Here is a 7,690-nt window from a genome sequence, read left to right as displayed (position 1 = left end):
CATGGGTGTTAAAAAAAACATTTTTTTAAGTCAACAAATGTTCCATCCTCGCAATAACTATCTTTCACGTGGACACTGAAAAGATCCGCAAATGGCTGTATGTGGAATGGATCAAGGACAGGAGAGGTGTTCAAACAGAGGTGCTTAAAGGAAAGCGCACAGGTCTTTCCTTTAAGGTTTCATATGCTCTTTTTAATCACAGTAATAGGCAGTGATTTGTCAGTCACAGTGAGCTTGATAACGTGAAAGAATACTTTTCATAGCATCACTTTCATATACTGTACATTAAGACAAATCCTTCTACGTTGAGTATTAGAACGCAGTTTACATAACCTGATAATGACTTGATATTTGAGTGCATTCACAACAAGCCACCTGCAGACAACTTACAAAATGCAATATTGCATCTGAGGGTTCGTTTTTCTGATGAATATAGTTATTTGATGCATGGCTTACTATTTCTAACTGGGAAAATAAATTCCTACGTCTTTCGTGAGTAAAATCCTTTTTCCAAAATTGATTTAGGTACATTTTTGTGAAGAGGTATGAGGGTTGTGATATGGGTCATTTAATAGTAAAATAATTTAAGGGATCAATACATTTCTATATTGCTTCCCCAGTATCTGCATGAACCATCAGGCCAAGTGTTTTTGGTTGACGCTGCTGGACAGAAAGAGAAGGAGGAATCGGAACACGCTGCATTCAAATTCAGGTCTTAGTTATTCCATTGTACTGGATCTAATACATATTAGCAATTCACATACATTCATAAGTGTAATACATTTTTATGACATATTGTGGGAAAACTCTCTTGGCTGCTGGCTCTGTCACTTTCAGACATGCGCAGAGCAGACTTGAACCACAGGGGTTCTGTGTAAAGAGAGAGTAATCCAAAAGGCACAGACACACCCCTTGACTTTCAATTTGCACCGTTGACCTGTATGTATTCTCTCCTGATTGGCTCTGTGGTGCACAGTCTGGCAGTCTGACTAAAGTGCCAGAGGTATGAGGAGAGACATCCTCCTTTGTATTTATGGGAACAAATATTTCCTAACACTTTGGATGCTATTCTTGGACAGTTAGAAGACAAAATGCATCAATGCAAAAAAATATATATTACTAATTACTGTCCATAAGTAACCTCAACCTTGTGGGTGTTTGGGCCAGTAAAGTGCCAACTCAATTCTACCACTGACTAGTCTCTCATGCCCCTATGAACGGGGACACAGGGCAATAGCTTTTAATCTAAACCAGACCTTTTTTACTGGAGTACACTAACCCCTAATTGGGGCTCTTTTCTTGACACACAGTAGCAGTTTACCAGATAAGAAGTCAAGAAGATCAAAAAGTAGATTGTTGTAAGGGTGTATTACATCCTGTGCTGGCCCCATTGTCATATCCATTCTGGATTCTGAGTGGTAAAGTCATAGCTGAAAAATGCCTCTATGTATGTGTATACATTTTCCGCCAAGACAGAACTGCCAAAGGGGGTAGAGTTGCAGAGACAGCTTGCACAGTTCTGTCATACTATCCAGGTCTGTGCCCAAACAGTTCGAGCTTCTACTTTTAAAAATCCACCTTTCCAGAAATAAGTCTCAGCCCCCAGCTGTGCCCTGGACACCATATGTGAATTAATTGCCCCCCATTTATCTTCAGAGTTTGTACTGTTAGGTGACCTAAACTGGGATATGCTTAACACCCCGGACGTCCTATAACCTAAGCTAGATGCCCTCAATCTCACCCAAATTATCATGGAACCTACCAGGTACAACCCCAAATCTGTAAACTCGGGCACCCTCATAGATATCATCCTGACCAACCTGTCCTCTAAATACACCTCTGCTGTCTTCAACCAGGATCTCAGCGATCACTGCCTCATTGCCTGCGTCCGTAATGGGTCCACGGTCAAACGACCACCCCTCATCACAGTCAAACGCTCCCTAAAACACTTCAGCGAGCAGGCCTTTCTAATCGACCTGGCCCGTGTTTCCTGGAAATATATTGACCTCATTCCGTCAGTAGAGGATGCCTGGTTATTCTTTAAAAGTGCTTTCCTCACCATCCTAAATAAGCATGCCTCATTCAAAAAAGTAGAACCAGGAACAGATATAGCCCTTGTTTCACTCCATACCTAACTGCCCTTGACCAGCACAAAAACATCCTGTGGCGTACTGCATTAGCATCGAATAGGCCGGCGATATGCAACTTTTCAAGGAAGATAGGAACCAATATACACAGGCAGTTAAGAAAGCAAAGGCTAGCTTTTTTAAACAGAAATTTGCATCCTGTAGCACAAACTCCAAAAAGTTCTGGGACACTGTAAAGTCCATGGAGAATAAGAGCACCTCCTCCCAGCTGCCCACTGCACTGAGGCTAGGAAACAATGTCACCACCGATAGATCTACGATTATCGAGAATTTCAATAAGCATTTTTCTACGGCTGGCCTTGCTTTCCACCTGGCTACCCCTACCCCGGTCAACAGATCTGCACCCCCCACAGCAACTTGACCAAGCCTCCCCCATTTCTCCTTCACCCAAATCCAGATAGCTGATGTTCTGAAAGAGCTGCAAAATCTGGACCCCTACAAATCAGCTGGGATAGACAATCTGGACCCTCTCTTTCTAAAATTATCTGCCAAAATTGTTGCAACCCCTATTACTAGCCTATTCAACCTCTCTTTCGTATCGTCTGAGATCCCCAACGATTGGAAAGCTGCCGCGGTCAGTCTAGACTCAAGCTGTTACAGACCTATATCTATCCGACCCTGCCTTTCTAAGGTCTTCAAAAGCCAAGTTAACAAACAGATCACCGACCATTTCGAATCCCTCCGTACCTTCTCCGCTATGCAATCTAGTTTCCGAGCTGGTCATGGGTGCACCTCAGCCACGCTCAAGGTCCTAAACGATATCAACATCGCCATCGACAAAAGACAATACTGTGTAGCCGTATCCATCGACCTGGCCAAGGCTTTCGACTCTGTCATTCACCGCATTCTTATCGACAGACTCAACAGCCTTGGTTCTCAAATGACTGCCTCGCCTGGTTCACCAACTATTTCTCAGATAGAGTTCAGTGTGTCAAATGGGAGTGCCTGTTGTCCGGACCTCTGCCAGTCTCTATGGGGGTGCCACAGGGTTCAATTCCCGGGCCGACTCTTTTCTCTGTATACATCAATGATGTCACTCTTGCGGCTGGTGATTATCTGATCCACCTCTATGCAGACAACACCATTCTGTATATTTCTGGCCCTTCTTTGGACACTGTGTTAACTAACCTCCAGACAAGCTTCAATGCCATACAACTCTCCTTTCGTGGCCTCCAACTGCTCTTAAATGCAAGTTAAACTAAATGCATGCTCTTCAACCGATCGCTGCCCGCATCTGCACACCCGCCTAGCATCACTACTCTGGATGGTTCTGACTTAGAATATGTGGACAACTACAAATACCTAGGTGTCTGGTTAGACTGTAAACTCTCCTTCCAGACTCATATTAAGCATCTCCAATCCAAAATTAAATCTAGAATCGGCTTCCTATTTCGCAACAAAGCATCCTTCACTCATGCTGCCAAACATACCCTCGTAAAACTGACTATCCTACCGATCCTTGAATTCGGCAATGTCATTTACAAATAGCCTCCAACACTCTACTCAGCAAATTGGATGCAGTCTATCACATTGCCATCCGTTTCGTCACCAAAGCCCCATATACTACCCACCACTGCGACCTGTATGCTCTCGTTGGCTGGCCCTCGCTTCATATTCGTCGCCAAACCCACTGGCTCCAGGTCATCTATAAGTCCTTGCTAGGTAAAGCCCCGCCTTATCTCAGCTCACTGGTCACCATAGCAGCACCCACTCGTAGCACGCGCTCCAGCAGGTATATTTCACTGGTCACCCCCAAAGCCAATTCCTCCTTTGGCCGCCTTTCCTTCCAGTTCTCTGCTGACAATGACTGGAACGAATTGCAAAAATCACTGAAGCTGGAGACTCATATCTCCCTCACTATCTTTAAGCATCAGCTATCAGAGCAGCTTACAGATCATTGCACCTGTACGTAGCCCATCTGTAAATAGCCCATCCAACTACCTCATCCCCATATTGTTATTTATTTTATTTATATATATTTTTTTACTCCTTTGCACCACAGTATCTCTACTTACACATTCATCTTCTGCACATCTCACTCCAGTGTTTATTTGCAAAATTGTAATTATTTCGCCACTTCGGCCTATTTATTGCCTTACCTCCCTAATCTTACTTCATTTGCACACGCTGTATATAGACTTTTGTATTGTGTTATTGACTGTACGTTTGTTTATTCCATGTGTAGCTCTGTGCTGTTGTTTGTGTCACACTGCTTTGCTTTATCTTGGCCAGGTCGCAGTTGTAAATGAGAACTTGTTCTCAACTGGCCTACCTGGTTGAATAAAGGTGAAATAAAAAATAAAAATATACTCTATGTGGGAATATCTTAGGTCCGTCCTACATGTAGTGTTGGTACATGGAATATTCCTCAACTGCAGATATCATAAATTGCTATTGCAAATAGAACAACTGACATTTTCAGATATTATTTTGACAAACACACTTTGGTGCATACAATTAATTCTCTATTGTCATAGATTTGGTGGGCACTGTCATCTGTGATCTTTGTGATATGACTTTCTTTAAGATAGTACTGATGAAGCTGTCACATAATATTTTTTTCTTAAAGTCTACAAACGCTCTACATTTATTCACTCTGTGATTGGGTTGAATCCTATACGCTACTTTTATTATTGTCCTGTAAATGGTTCAGTGCCTATAATTTAGGCTGTGTGTAGAATGGGGCATAAATGAAATTACCTCTACTAATAAATTCCTACTAGATTATAGTGATAAGGAAAACAGCATACAAATTTTGCTTGTATATTCATTTGCCTGTAACTAATCATAATTTCATTATTTTTACATAAAAAAGAGAATACTTCACAATGAGAAGTTCCTGCCATGGAAAAGACAGCTGGGCGGACATAAAGTGGAAAGGAGGGGAAATAACTCACACCATGCAGCAGGACACCTTCAGCTGTGGGGTCTTTGTAATGCAGGTTTGATAGTTATATTTTCAATAATGAATGGTTAGCTGTTATGTGACAATTAGGTCAAAAACTCTATTTTTTGGTGTAGATAGCCAAGGAAGTTGCACAGAACTTCCCCAACATCCCCTCCCAAATTGATATGGAACCTTCCAAAACACATGGAGCAACTGCGAAAAGAAATGACTGAGGATATACCAAAAATGTCTGGTATGTAATGACATTTAATTCAAAGTAAATAAAGAATGTAAATTCTTTATTTTTATGTAGTTGTGTGGGACAGTTCATGGTTATGATTTCAGAGTTCAACAAAGCCAACAACTGCTTCATGTGTGCCACTGATAAAGAACCTGTATGTGGCCCAAAGACCTACTGGGTTAGTAACTTTATTTAACATGTGTATAATCTTTTGACAACAGTGATGGCATGTAAGACTATTTATGATATAATACAATGGATGGCTAATTCGTCATTCGTCATAATGCATTGATGTTTGATATTATTTATAACGTGTTACGCTTTGTTTTGTTTTGATAGAATGTTTTTTTATGCCAACGGTGGTTCCATGTGCTGTGCCTAGGAATGAAGACAAAAGAGTTCAACAGAGTAAAGAACACAAACTGGAAGTGCAGTCTTTGTTGTTGAAAATGTATGCTATAACCCATCCACCATGAACAGGCTCTGAAATGTACATCAACCAGGGAGAAAGTTAACACTGTGAAATGTTTCATACTTAATTGAAGATAAGTGTCTGTTGACATGTTGGAAAAGATTAAAGGTCTACAATTTCTGTTTAATTTGTCAATATTACATTTTTATTCATTGATTTACTGGCCACCATTACTTTGGTTACATGTTCAGTGTATGTATTGACCAGCAAACCCACTGCAGCCTACCTCACTAGCTCACTCTCCATCCCTGCTTTGGACAATTAATAGCATGACTCTCGTACTTTGCCCTTTTCTTTTATGGTTGATATTAACAACGAAAGGAGATATTATCCGTCTCTCTCCTATTAAACAGGGAAAATAAGTACTTAGAACTACCAATTATTGTAGATAAATATTAAAGAAAAGGGTAAACACAACACTGGACTGAAACCCTTAATTGTCAAACTAATAATAACGTACAACAATATAGAAGATGCATGACTAGATGTTATGCAATATGGGTGTATATCCACTGTATGCTTCTTAGGTGTGTAATTGACATGACCAAGGAGCTATTGCAAATTTGAAACTATGAAAAATGTACGTTACACCGCGTGATTTTACAGTACACAAACAAGAGTGTGCTATATAGAAGGGTAGTCAGCGGACATTAGGTCACATGACCAAGGAGCTATTGAAATTCTAAATTTTGAAAAATTCATGTAAAATCATGTGAGATGAAAATAGACAAACTAAAGGGTGTGCAATGTGTAGGGCCACTGAGTGGACACTCTGAACCTTGTTTGAAGTCACTAGGTCACATGAACAAGGAGCTATTGAAATTCTACATTTGAAAAATTATTTTAAAATTTGTGAGATTTTAATGGACAAACTAAAGGGTGTGCAATGTGTAGTCCACTGAGTGGACATTCTGAACCTTGTTTGAAGTCACTAGGTCACATGACCATGGAGTTATTGAAACTCTACATTTTGAAAATGCACATTTGTGGCCTGCTGGAGGTCATTTTGCAGGGCTCTGGCAGTGCACCTCCTTGCACAAAGGCGGAGGTAGCGGTCCTGCTGCTGGGTTGTTGCCCTCCTACGGCCTCCTCCACGTCTCCTGATGTACTGGCCTGTCTCCTGGTAGCGCCCCCATGCTCTGGACACTACGCTGACAGACACAGCAAACCTTTTTGCCACAGCTCGCATTGATGTGCCATCCTGGATGAACTGCACTACCTGAGCCACTTGTGTGGGTTGTAGACTCCGTCTCATGCTACCACTAGAGTGAAAGCACCGCCAGCATTCAAAAGTGACCAAAACATCAGCCAGGAAGCATAGGAACTGAGAAGTGGTCTGTGGTCACCACCTGCAGAACCATTCCTTTATTGGGGGTGTCTTGCTAATTGCCTATAATTTCCACCTTTTGTCTATTCCATTTGCACAACAGCATGTGAAATTTATTGTCAATCAGTGTTGCTTCCTAAGTGGACAGTTTGATTTCACAGAAGTGTGATTTACTTGGAGTTACATTGTGTTGTTTAAGTGTTCCCTTTATTTTTTTGAGCAGTGTATTATAAAAATGAAGCGAACTGGATGGAATATGGGGAAAAATTTACCAAATTCTTTTTCAATCTTCAATATAGAAATGCTACCAAAAAAACTGTATTGAAACTGATATTTTGAAAGAGGAAGTAAAGTACTTTAAGAATATGTTTTCGTTTCAGTCTCCTTCATCTCCACTAACCGAAGATAATTGTATGGATTTTTTTCCTAATAATAATGTAAAATTAACATCTGTACAGAAAGACTCATGTGAAGGCCAAATTACAGACGAGGAACTTGTTGATGCAATTAAAGCCTTTAAGGCTGGGAAAACTCCAGGGCTGGATGGCATACCAGTGGAAGTATACCAAACTTTTTTTGATATACTCAGAGGACCATTATTAGCATGTTTTAACCA

At 40.8% G+C, this 7,690-nt stretch overlaps 1 long non-coding RNA gene across 2 annotated transcripts; it reads left to right on the top strand.

Annotated features, from left to right (window-relative positions):
• The first annotated feature begins 3,796 nt into the window (after window positions 1–3,796).
• On the top strand, window positions 3,797–7,204 carry LOC139584662 (uncharacterized). Of its 2 annotated transcripts, none has more exons than XR_011676803.1 (4): window positions 3,797–5,089; window positions 5,169–5,287; window positions 5,380–5,453; window positions 5,615–7,204. It is a non-coding gene; the product is annotated as an uncharacterized lncRNA (long non-coding RNA). The 2 variants fall into 2 exon arrangements; XR_011676802.1 differs by having other exon boundaries at window positions 5,361–5,453.
• The last annotated feature ends 486 nt before the right edge of the window (window positions 7,205–7,690 follow it).

This window comes from Salvelinus alpinus, chromosome 9, assembly GCF_045679555.1.
Source record: "Salvelinus alpinus chromosome 9, SLU_Salpinus.1, whole genome shotgun sequence".
Classification (NCBI taxonomy): Eukaryota; Metazoa; Chordata; class Actinopteri; order Salmoniformes; family Salmonidae; genus Salvelinus; species Salvelinus alpinus.
The sequence above is the reverse complement of the archived record's forward strand: the minus strand, read 5'-3'. Positions and strand labels throughout refer to the sequence as shown.